The sequence below is a fragment of the Myxocyprinus asiaticus genome, chromosome 31 (assembly GCF_019703515.2).
Source record: "Myxocyprinus asiaticus isolate MX2 ecotype Aquarium Trade chromosome 31, UBuf_Myxa_2, whole genome shotgun sequence".
Taxonomy (NCBI): Eukaryota; Metazoa; Chordata; class Actinopteri; order Cypriniformes; family Catostomidae; genus Myxocyprinus; species Myxocyprinus asiaticus.
In genome coordinates this window covers 6,563,056-6,575,630 of record NC_059374.1, presented here as the reverse complement: position 1 = coordinate 6,575,630, position 12,575 = coordinate 6,563,056, and the positions used below count along the sequence as shown (strand labels likewise).

Genomic DNA, 12,575 nt, shown 5'->3' with positions numbered 1-12,575 from the left:
TTGCCCTTTGGGGGCACTATGTGGGCTTTCTGTGGGCAACCCCTTGTGTCAACAACACAGGACAGTTAAAACTTTGTTTTAAGATTATAGATGCTCTAGGGCAGTGGTTCCCAACCTTTTTTCCTTGAAGACCCCCCTACTTAAATGTAAGAAAATGAAAAAGTTTGAAAAAAAAAAAAAAAAAAAAAGAATTACTGCTTTTACATTTCTCTGCCATTTTTTCCTGTTGTGATTTTGCAGAATATTTGCAAACATATGATTTTTAATAACATTTTAAAATGTATTAATTTTTACAATTATAGTGGAACACACAATGCACAGTTTAATGATTCAAATGGTGTTCAATTTAATTCATTCAAATTGTGATCAGTTAGTTCCACAGGCCTGAGAAAATATTACCATAATCAGGCAGTAGAGGACACTCATGCAATGTTTTTAGTGTTTCCTTACCATTTTCCTGGAAGGCCCCCCAACACTGCATTGTCTACCTTATCTTAAACACCAATTTCAGGTCTTGAAGCAATTTACTAGTCAACTGATGAGTTGAATCAGGTCTGTTAGATTAGGGAATATGCAGTGTTGGAACCACTTTCAAACAGCATTTACAAGCATGTTTAGGCGCATTATCAATATTACACAAAGATATCACCTGACAAATGTCTGTACCCACATATGCTCAATCATGCTGTGTTTAAGCTGTATTTTACACTTAAAATTTTACAGTGCACAATCATGAATGTTGTCATCTGATAATTGTAACATGAGCAGGATCAGTTGTAAGACTGTATGTTTAGTACCAAACACTGTACTGCCCTATCTCTGAAAGTAACAGTGGTGAGCAAACTGTGCATACTCTGCAGTGATAATCACTATGAAAATCGGGACAACATAATAGTGGCCAAACAGTTGCACTACATGAATGGAGTAGCGAAACAGTCCTGTACTCGGCTCACTGGAAAAGATGATAGGCAGTCAGGTAAGACATTATATAAATATGCAATTGTAAACAACAAAAGATCTTTAAGCATTGTTGGGCCGTTTTCTTTTGGGCAAGACAAAACAATACTACTTCCATTATAAATCAGGGCAAAGAGTTTTATCAAAACAGGAACCAATGGAATAAATAACAGGACAAACTGTTTTATTACATTAACATTTATGCATTTGGTAGACGCTTTTAACAAAAGCGACTTACATTGCATTCAGGGTATACATTCTATCAAGTTCATGCGTTCCCTGGGTATAGAACCCATGATTCCAGCATTGCTAGTGACTTGCTCTACTGATTGAGCTACTGGGCAGAAATAACTGGGCAAATAGTTTTATTAAATTGGAACAATAAAAGGAAGAAAAATAACACTGAGGAACATTTAGAGTACAATGAGTCAAGAGTGGAGGACTGCAGTTTGGAGCCTGAGTTCCAGCTTCACGCACAGGGTTTCTACAAGAGTGGGCAGCAAAACACCTCATTAAGAATAAATGTCATTGATCTCCCAGGGTGGAATAAAAAAATATCAATTCAATATTGCTGAAAACTCCAAGACTACTTAAAACAGTGGTAGTCAGGGATGGAGTTAGGGATGTCAGTGATGGAGTGTGTCCATTTTAAATTAAGAGAGCCTTGGTGAGCAACTTCAGCACCATCCAAGGGAAATAAAGAATTAGCAGCATATTGGAAACATTAAAATGCTGACTTCACTGCTATTTAGATATTAAATGCTTATCTCTCAACCATTTCCACATCAAAAACACTGGATGCTGCAACATATGTCGACGTCCGTGGACCACAGAGAACAGACCTATCTTGCTGAGCTGAAGCGCCTCTCCAATTTGCCACTAGAAAAGATCGGGAAAGAGGTAAGACATTTTAATGTATGAAATTGTAAACAATGAACAAATCTAGTAAAGTTTGTAAAAACTGTGAAGTTTTTTTTATACTTAATTTATATTTTTTTTCATTTTTTTATTTGATTTTATACTTGATTTACTTATGTTTTAATTAATGTAAATTTACATTACTGTTCTAGTCAACAAATTTATATATATATATATATATATATATATATATATATATATACACACACACACATACACTACTGGTCAGAAGTTTTGAAACACGACTGAAATGTTTCACATGATCTTAAAAATCGTTTGATCTGAAGGCATATGCTTAAATGTTTGAAATTAGTTTTGTAGACAAAAATATAATTGTGCCACCATATTAATTTATTTCATTATAAAACTAAAATTTAATAAAATAAAAAACAAACGTTTTTGAAATTGATGCCTTGGACCAAATAATAAAGAAAAGCAGCCAATAAGTGCCCAACATAGATGGGAACTCCTTCAGTACTGTTTAAAAACATCCCAGGGTGATACCTCAAGAAGTTGGTTGAGAAAATGTCAAGAGTACATGTCTGCAAATTCTAGGCAAAGGGTGACTACTTTGAAGATGCTAAAATATAACACAGTTTTGATTTATTTTGGATTTTGTTTAGTCACAACATAATTCCCATAGTTCCATTTATGTTATTCCATAGTTTTGATGACTTTACTATTATTCTAAAATGTGAAGAAAAAAAAAATTATAATAAAGAATGAATGTTTCAAAACTTTTGACCGGTAGTGTGTAGATATATAAGTCAACACTGCTGCAAAGAGGTTTCTAATACAGCTGCCGTGGGAGTGATTGTATATTTGACATCTTTCTCTCTTCTGATTGATGTAATCCATCTCTCTATATTTTTTTCCTCTTTTGGAAAGTCATGTGAACACAATAGTGGATTTGTTTTTTTGCTGTTGGAGACCAAAAAAGTCCGGGTTTGGAACGCACAAGTATAGTAAAGTATTCCATAGAGGTACATGGAAGACCACAGCAAACATTAATTTTGTGCTGCAATTTACTCCAAAAGCTAAGAAATTTTTTTTTTTTTTAAATTATATGGCAATTTATTTTCCTGTTTTATTTATTACTATGGATGTCAATACAATAAAATAATAGTGATTAATATACTGATTTCAGAATAAAACAGAAATAATAATCTCAACATATAAAGAGATGGATTAAGGCAGTCAGAAGAGATAAAGATGTAAAATTTACAGTCACTCTCTCAGCAACAGCAGTGTTTTTTTGTAATTTAATACCAGGGTAATATAAATACAATTATAAATGTACATTTTCTTTAATAATAAAAATATAAAACTTTGCCAGATTTATGTTAATTGCGGAAATGCGTCACAGTCTGTGAAAAAGGTCCATTACAAAATATACAGAACTGGCCACGAGCCAAACTGTCACTCAATGAGCTTGTTGCACGAATTTCAAAGTGACTGTCTCGCGACCTGTTGTTAAATCCGTTAAACAGCTGACTGGAAATCTACTGTGCTTTACTGATAATAATTTGTTAGTTTTTAATTATACGTTTTTAATATTTTAATATTTAGTGTGTGGTTCGCTTTATTAGTTGAGTAATTAACGTTAATGTGTTAGTATTTGTAATAGTTATTAAGTGTTAGGGTTGTATTTGTATATTAGTTTTGTATATTAGGAAAATATAAACTAACCATAGGTTATTGACCATTATCTGTGGAAAAAATTAAGGTACGTATATATGTCTAATGTTTGTATTATACTAGTCATACTATAAACACTAAATGTTTGATGAAATTTAAGAGACCTTCACTAGGTTTCCCTAGACGCTTCGGTTCTCATCTTAAGAGGTAACTGTCTTAAGTGTCGCGAGAGTCGCATGCGACATAATACACTGTTTATCGTGATTAGTTGGGAGAACCGCAACACCTACACCCAATAGTCGCAATAGAAGGGTTACATAACTAGACATCATCCATCTAATAATACGATAAACACTAAACCGTAATAATAAAATAAATTCGTACCTCTCAACCATTGGGGTGGGATAACAGCTTTACATGTCATACATTCTGCTTCCCACGGATCTCGACGTGGACAAAAGCATGGGGATTTTTTGTGCAAATCTTCTGTAAATTTGCACTTTCGTTTGGGCATTGTTTCCACTCAGCTGTCATTTGCTGCTACTGTCAAGCAACTGTTTAATGCCGAAAACAACATCGCTTTGCGCGTTCGCGGAGAAATTGACAGGCAGAAATTTAGCCAATAGTTGCTGCAAGCCTCTTATAATCGACCAATTGGTGTGCGAGAAGGCGGGACTTACAAAGAGGGGTTAAAGCAATGCAAAAATGCACGCACACACAATGAAGTATTAGACCAGATTCACATCATAATGCATCTAAAGCCGAATCCCAGACATTTTCGCAAATTTAGAAATCCCGGCCGGACGCTTTTTTAAGGTCCGTTAAAGAGGACATGTCCGGGAAAAAGAGGACCTATGGTCACCCTACAAAAAAATTACCACAAATGTTGATAAGAGGAGACCGGAATGTGCAAATGTTTGCTGGACAAATCCATGACTCACTCATAAAGACTTGCTTCGTTCCTGAATAAATCAGCATTTGAATGAAACGGTTGAATTAATGATTCAATGACCCACTCATTGCTGCCACCTTCTGGCGGGTTTAGTTAAGTTTAGTTTCATATTTAAAAGTAGAATTTAATTTTTTCAATCATTTCATATTTCTATTAATCTCAAAACATAATTTTTGCAATTGTAATTGCAGTGTAAATGCATATGCCACTTATTTCAGTGCAAAGATGATTGTTGTTGATACTGATTTCATTTGATTGGTAACAGCCTTTAGTGTAATATTATTCTAATATTGAATAAAATTTTTTTATTCAGTTTAAGAATTTGACATAAAAGATGACATACATTTAAAAAGGTTAGGGAAAAAATGCCCTTATAAAGATAAAAATGCCCCTAGAAATCAATTTAAGGGGTAAATATTGCCCCTTAATGGACAAGTTAATTTCTGACACTGCTCTTCACTGTAACTGTCCAATAAAGGCAAAAAACACCAATAAATAAATAAAATGTTTAAATTTTTAAATTTTAATAAAGAAAGGTGGCTGTAGGATCTATAGGATACCATAATTTTCTGTTTAATTAATGAGATTTCTTTATTTAAATCCATTTTGCACAATGAAGGTTTATTTCTAACAGAATATGTGGTTAAAGAAAACTTTTATGAGTCTAGTGAGGCTGAATAAATTAATTCAAAATATTTCACATACACTGATATGTATTGTGAAGTGACACAAAACTTTTGGCCTTTTGAGACCGTTAATACACACCCTTTGTCAGATGCCCCTGAATTTAGACACAGCTTTAGTGTATTGAATACAAAAGGCTCCTATATGTATTTATAAAATCAGTATTTCACAGTAAGTGGTATCAAACTGATCATAGATCATATTTACCCAATTTAAAAAAAATTCCACCACATAAAGTGACGAGTATGATCAGGTGTCGTAGGACTTAGTATCTGTTCTATCTATAGTGTAATTTTGTGGATTTGCATAACTTTTCTATTACACAGCTTTAGTTACAAGTAACTGTTTTATAATATTATTATATCTGTCTTTTTTCAGATCATTTTCTTGGTGTGTTCTGTTGTCTTCCACTGGCTGAAGAGTAAGTATTACTCAATATTACTCTGTTAGAGGATGTGTTTTGCATCACTTATAAAATATGGACAATGAAAGATAGCAACACAATAGCTCAGATATTAAACACCTGAAAAATAGGTTTCAAATTTTATGTATTTCTCTATAGCATTAAATATTTGGGACTAGGTCAGTCAACATTAAAACACCCTGAGTGTATGCCTTAAACGAACAACCTACAAGGCTTAAATTAATTAATTCTACATTATTTTGTTTTAAAAACATGTACTCAGCTAAATCTTGACTGACCTCCCCTATTTCTGACTTAAACAATCTACTCACATAAATCCCAATGACTTGACTCATCTATCCACACAAGATGCTATTTATCACAAGTTAGTATCCATCAGAAGTTATTCTACTTTTAAATGTTTGTCTTTTTAATGTACAATATTAAATAATCATTCTAATTAACAATGTCTTATCTTTTCTTCATTACATAATGAGGATTTCTTGGGACGGGGAGAGGTGGAAGTGGTAAGCAGTATGTGGATGGCTGGAGAGGATGACTGCTATTGGCCTCTATATAAATTCCCCAATTATATAAAGCGTGCTCAGCTGCAGCATGAGAAACCAGGAGCTGATTGGGAAAAATACAAAGTGCGCTCACTCTACAAAACACTCTACGTAAATCATTTAGATAATGTTGCTGTTATATTTGAGTGGCACTCACAGCAGCAGTACCCTTTTGAAGTAGTGCCAGTGCCATTTCTTGCAAGCTCAATTTGTACCCCTACCATAACTTAAATTAGGTATGGGCATGCTCTCACCTGATTAGGCAATAGGTGCGTGAAGTTGTGTCAGGGTACTGAGGTGGAGCACTATGGGATTAACCTGTAGCTCAATAGAGGGCAGAGCCTGTACAAAACAGAGTCCCTGTTTTTGTTTAACTCACAACAGAGGCCCTTGATCTTCTGAAGCATACACAGGGTCAGACTGTGAGTGGTATTTGTGCCAAACTACAGAGCAATTGTTAGGGTAGACTGTCAAGGGGTCCACAGACAGCTATTTACTATAGTTCATCAATGATGTGTTGATCTAAGAGTGCCTGAAGAATATTTCATTTGTAAAAACGTGATAGCAAAAGTTCAGCTCATCATAGTTGTGCCAATCAAAACAACCCTGAAACCATGCATATTTTTCTTCTTCTATAGCGGATTATGACAAAGCCAGACAGAAAGCGAAAAAGGCTGACTTCTTCTTGTCTCCTTTCTGAAAGTGACAGCATGCTGTGGAAGTATCATCGAAAAAGGCAGTGAGTTTCTTTGTTTTAGCACTGATTATTTAAAACTATTACTGTGAAGTAGTAAATGTTAAACAAATGTAGTAGTTGAGTAAAAAGCATAATATTTCTCTCTGAAATGTAGTGAAGTAGAGGTAACGTAAAATGAAAATACTCAAGTAAAATACCTCATTCTCTTTCTGTCTAAAACTAATTAACATTGTGTTTACATACTCTTTTACGATCACTAACATTAAGATATTTCATTATTGTGAAATTTTGTTTGGAACATTTTATTTATTTATATTTACACCAGACCACACTCACAGTACCCAGAGTTCCAGTCTTCTGAAGAAGAAGACATTATTATCCCTCGGAAGTGCTCGGTACCGATCCCACCATCTCCACCAGTTCCACCAGCCTCTTCTACACTCGACTCATCAAGAAGGCAGACAATTACTCGTAAGCATTGGTTTTAAGCTTTCTTGTATCACTGTAAAAAAAAATATATTGTTGCATTAGTTCCACAAGTTAAAATAAACAAAATACATTGCACAAATTAAACAAAAATACGCAACTGTAAATGAACAGTAATTATTTAGCACTCATATATTTGTTACATTTTTCCAAAAGATTATATTCTCTCGCACTCTTTGTCTGTCTGCCTGTTTGTCTCTCTCTATCTTTGTCTTTCTGTCTGTCTGCCTATCTATGTTTCTTTCTGTGACAGACACTGTCTGTCTCTTTCTCTACCTGGTACTCTCTCTCTCTCCTTTTCTTGGCACCTGCAATCCTGCAAAGATATTAATTTACTGCATTGACTGTTTACGTACATAAATTACTCCCAATAGTAGTTTTGATACATGGACATAGGCACAGTCTACAGAGCCTACAAACAACTTCTCAAATTACAACAGTAAATGCTATGCTTGCTGTTTACGACTTTGATTGTACAGTGGGCTTTTTATATATAACATGTTATAAGTTACCTTACTGTGTCAACAGTACGGCACATAATAAGTCAGCTCGAACATTTAAAAGAGGTGGCTGTGATCAAGCAGCTGTTACTGTCTTTGACAAATCGCACCTCTCCAGCTGCAGTCCTGCCAGAGGGCATCCGTTTAACTATGAGCAACTTGCAGGACCTCGGAATGGTCAAAAATATGCTTAAGGTGGATGCTTGCTACAGTGAAATGGTACATTTGGTTTCTTCAAATACCATATTCTATAATCACAAGTTTATTACATTTTCCATTACGGTTTGTTTCTGTCTTATGAATACACTAATATATTATTACCTCAATTTAGGCAAAGTATCTGGCAACAGTTGGGGGTCCCAACCCATCTGCCAACATAAGACACATCCTTGTGCGCATGCTAACCACCCCACTTTCTCAACAATTGTGCTGGCATGGTTCTGGCCAGAAGTTGGCCTTTGGGGATAAGCTGGTCTGCAGAGCAGTCATAGATACAGTATGTAATGTATATATGCGATAAGACCTTAGAAGGTGAACAAAATTACAGAATATTTTTGGCTGTGGCTCAACCAGGCTAGACCTTTTTACAGCTGACATTTGTTTAGTTTTGACCAAAAACTAAACTGATGTACTACTACGAATTAAAAGTTAGCCGACATATTATAACCAGAGGTTGCATTAATGGAAAAGTGTCCGTCATTTAACGAATTTTAAAAACACTGACGGATAATTCAAAATGCTTTCCGTCATTTTGACAGAAAAAAAAAATCGTCCCTGATTTCAGTTTTGAAATCTTTGTTAACCTGCACGTTACGTTTTGCCAAACAAAAAATACGACTGGAAAGTGATATAGGCCTAAATTATGGCCTAATAATAATGAAGGACAAAGCATGAATAACATACCATATTTTGCTCGTCAGGACATTGTTCTGCACGCACTGCAAGTGAAAGGGAGAAGAGAGAAGCATGTGAGACCTGATGTGAAATGAAATCCTAAAAAAAATATTGTCTAGGCCCCCTGTGAGCAAGCCAAAGGCGATTGTGGCAAGGAACACAAAACTTCATGAGATGCTAGTTTATAGAGAAAAATAACCTTGGAACAAACCAGGCTCAGCTGGGGGAGCCAGTTCTCCTCTGGCTATACAGCATGAATATAATGCCAATATTAGTTATCTATGTATAGTACAAATCTTGTTTTATGTGAGTAAACTGAGTAGATGTTGGTGGTCAATGTTTAAAATTTATTTTAAGATTAAGTCCATCCCAAATTTACAGCGGAAGTGCATGTACTCTAGATGAAGTGTTCTTTTTATTTGGCTGATTAAGGCTTTAGATGGCATTAATTTATTGTTTATGTATTCCGTTTTAAGAGAGTGTAGTCCATCCTATAACCAAGAGGATGCTAGCAGAGGTCAGCAAGTTGGGAACACTTGGAAGGCTATTCCATAGTTTAGGAGCCAAATAGGAAAAGGATCTACCTCCTTTTGTGGATTTTGATATTTAGGTACTATCAACAGGCTGGAATTTTGCGATCATAGTGATGGGCCTCATGTACTCAGATAAGAGACAAAGGCAGGCCTCTACATAAAGCCTGACTGCGGCCTGTAGGAACACTAGAAGCCTCACAGCCACAACAATGGCACCAAAATCAAACAAAGGGTGTCCAAAACAGACTACAGATCCCAAGAAGTCTTGCTCACTTTACACCTATATGTGAAATTATGAAGGATCAGACTCTCAACTCCTACTGGATGAAATGCACGACAGAACGTCCCTCAGCCATGACATCATAGAGAGTATAAAACTTCGGAGATCCTTCTGGGCGTTGCTTCCAGCGACAGTATTCGTCACGTCTAGTTGCAGCCCTGCTGCTCCCAGGTGTAGCCCCACTGCCTACAAGGAAGTTACAAGGAAGTAACGTACGTACCTGAACTTTGGCCATACAATCTCCATTTCTTTGGACGAGCTGAGATTTCTCTGTGTTCCACTGAGCATGCTAACGGATCCGAAGGAGACCACCAAGCAGTCCGCGTCTTCACCCATTTGCCTGCAGAAGTGAAGAAAGAAGAAGGAAACGGCCTCCCGTCATCACCCAAGCCTCGAGGAACCGAGTTGGGGTCAAACGACGGATGAACACATATTCTACCTGCATCCTCACTCGACTCAAGTAAGAGGTTTACGTCTGGGCAGAGATAGATTATTATAGTGTGTTATTCTTGTGTATCAAGGTTATTGCTTGTACAGTTTATGGACCGCTGAGTCCACTCATTGCTGCTAATAATACTCAAGGTATTATTGTAACTTACTGTTACCACGAATAAGGTGTCCAACCACGTTGTGCTGTTTGTATATTTCCACCATCGCGGGTGAGACCGGCACACTGAGTTTATCCATTAAAGAACCAACGGCCATGGCGGATGGATTACGAGCCGTTCACTGTGTCTCTGAGTGATAAAACTAACGGTTGCCTTCTCTCCCACGATCACTAAAACCGGCTTCGGTGCCGTCACTCTGTTCTCTCTCTCTCGTACTAACCACACATACACACGACCCCAAATATACCCGCACACACATTTGGCGAGCAGATAACTTGGCGATAGAGCCCCACTTTGTCCTTAAGTTATCGTACCAGTGGAGACATGTGTTAAACCGGCAGATGGCATTAACCAGTCTCTCCGTCCACATTCGCAGCCACATTCTGTGGCTGGAAACCTCGCGTGACGTACTCTCCATGAGACCCACGTCCACCATTTTGTGCCCTCCTTCTCTCCTTATACACACACACACACAGACACACACACACACACCTTCCTCTCATGTGTTATAGGCTTATTTGTTACCATATCTAATCATGTTACTGTTTAGTTTGAAGTCGGAAGTTTATTGATTGCATTGTATTGATTATTAATTGATATTACTGCATCAATACATTTTGTTATTCTTTAAAGAGAAGTGTTTTGGTATTGTTCTGCATGCACCTGTCTCAAGGGCTGGCAGGGGATGTCAGTGCTCGGATTCAAGCCTTCATTGTTTTCCTTTTGAATGTCGATGTTCTCTAGACATCGATTTTCCTAAGAGAACAATCCTATATTGAGACTACTATACTGTCTGGTTATTAGTCCCTAATTCCAGAGTGGTGCCCCGGTGATATTAATCCTTATTGATGTTGGGCCTCATGAATTCAGATAGAAGACAAAGGCAGGCCTAACAGTCGTAAAAACATAACTCAAGCCCCACCTTCCAAGTCGTAAATCTTACTGATAAAAATCGCGCCAAAATCAAAGGGAGTCCAAAACAGACTACAAATCCATGAAGCCTTGCTCACTAAAGGATCGAACTCTCAACTCCTATTGGATGAGGCACACAACAGAACGTCCCTCAAACATGACATCATCAGGAGTTGAAATACCTCTGAAATGCTTCCAGAATTTCCTTCCAGCGACTTAGTTCACCGAATATAGACGTAGCTTTTGCTGCTCTCAGGTGCAACCTCGTGGCACAAGGAAGTAATGTCCAACTTGAAACTGTAGCCATACAATCTCCATCTCGCTGGACGAGTTGAGATTACTCTGTGTTCAACCAAACACTAACGAATCCGAAGAAGACCGCCGAGCAATTCGCATCTTCATCCGTTTGCTTACAGAAGTGAAGAGATTAAAGATTTCTCTTCCATCTTCAATCAAGTCAACATTTCTGAGTTCTCCGCCAGCCTGCCGAGAATCAACAGCCGTACCGCCCGCCGACAATCAACAGCCGTACTGCCCGCCGACAGAGCGAGGAAACGGCCTCCCGTCATCACACGAGCCTCAAGGAACCGGGTCAAAGTTAAAGGACGGAGGAAAACACATTCTACCTGTGTCCTCATGCGATTCAAGTAAGAGGTTTACGTCTGGGCAGAGATAGAATATTATAGTGTGTTATTCTTGTGTTTCAAGGTTTTTGCTTGTACAGTTTACGGATTGCCATGTCTGCTCATTATTAATACTCAGGGTATTAATTATCGAATTTGTTTTGCTGTATTGTGGTCCAACCAAATTGGATTGTTGTGCAATTTCGCCATCGCGGGTGAGACAGCAGCTGAGTTCATCCATTAAAGAGTCAAATAACGCAGGACTGTTTACGAGCCGTCCACCGCGTCTCTGAGCGATGAACTAAACAGCTGCTTTCTCTCCCACGATCGCGAAATCAGCTTTAGGGCTGTCACTTTTCTCTCTTTCTCTCTTACTAATCACACACACACACACACACACACACACCTTATGTGTTATAGGATTATTTTGATTTCCATATCTAATCATATCACTGTTTAGTTTGTAGTTGTAAGTCGGAAGTTTATTGACTGCATTGTATTAATTATTAACTGATATTACTGCATAAATAAACTTTGTTTATATTACAAAGAGAAGTGTTTTGGTTTGTTTTGCATACACCTGTGTCATGCTGACGGGATGTCAGTGCTCGGATTCAAACATTCATTCATTGTTTTTTTTCCCCGAAAATCGATATTCTTCGGATGCCGGATCTAATATTGAGACTGTTTTACTATTCGGTTATTAGCCCCTGATTTCAGGGTGGTGCCCCGTCAATGTTAATCCTTATTAATGTTCTATTGATTTTTGATAATTGATAATTATCTTTGACGATTGAATTTGAATGAGCAATAAGCTAGTATTAATTTTAATTAATGTTTCATCGATGTTAACAGTTAATGATTATCTTTGATAACTGTTGATTTAAAGGATTTAAAAAAGCTAACATTGATTCTCATCAATGT

General features: G+C 37.0%; 1 long non-coding RNA gene across 2 annotated transcripts; it reads right to left on the bottom strand.

Moving 5' to 3' along the window:
* Positions 1–1,087: 1,087 nt before the first annotated feature.
* LOC127421935 (uncharacterized) lies at positions 1,088–10,939 on the bottom strand. Of its 2 annotated transcripts, XR_007894118.1 has the most exons (4): positions 9,729–10,939; positions 8,705–8,739; positions 7,152–7,317; positions 1,088–1,836 (listed from the first exon to the last, which is right to left on the bottom strand). It is a non-coding gene; the product is annotated as an uncharacterized LOC127421935 (long non-coding RNA). The 2 variants fall into 2 exon arrangements; XR_007894117.1 differs by lacking the exon at positions 9,729–10,939 and having other exon boundaries at positions 8,705–9,344.
* Positions 10,940–12,575: the final 1,636 nt, after the last annotated feature.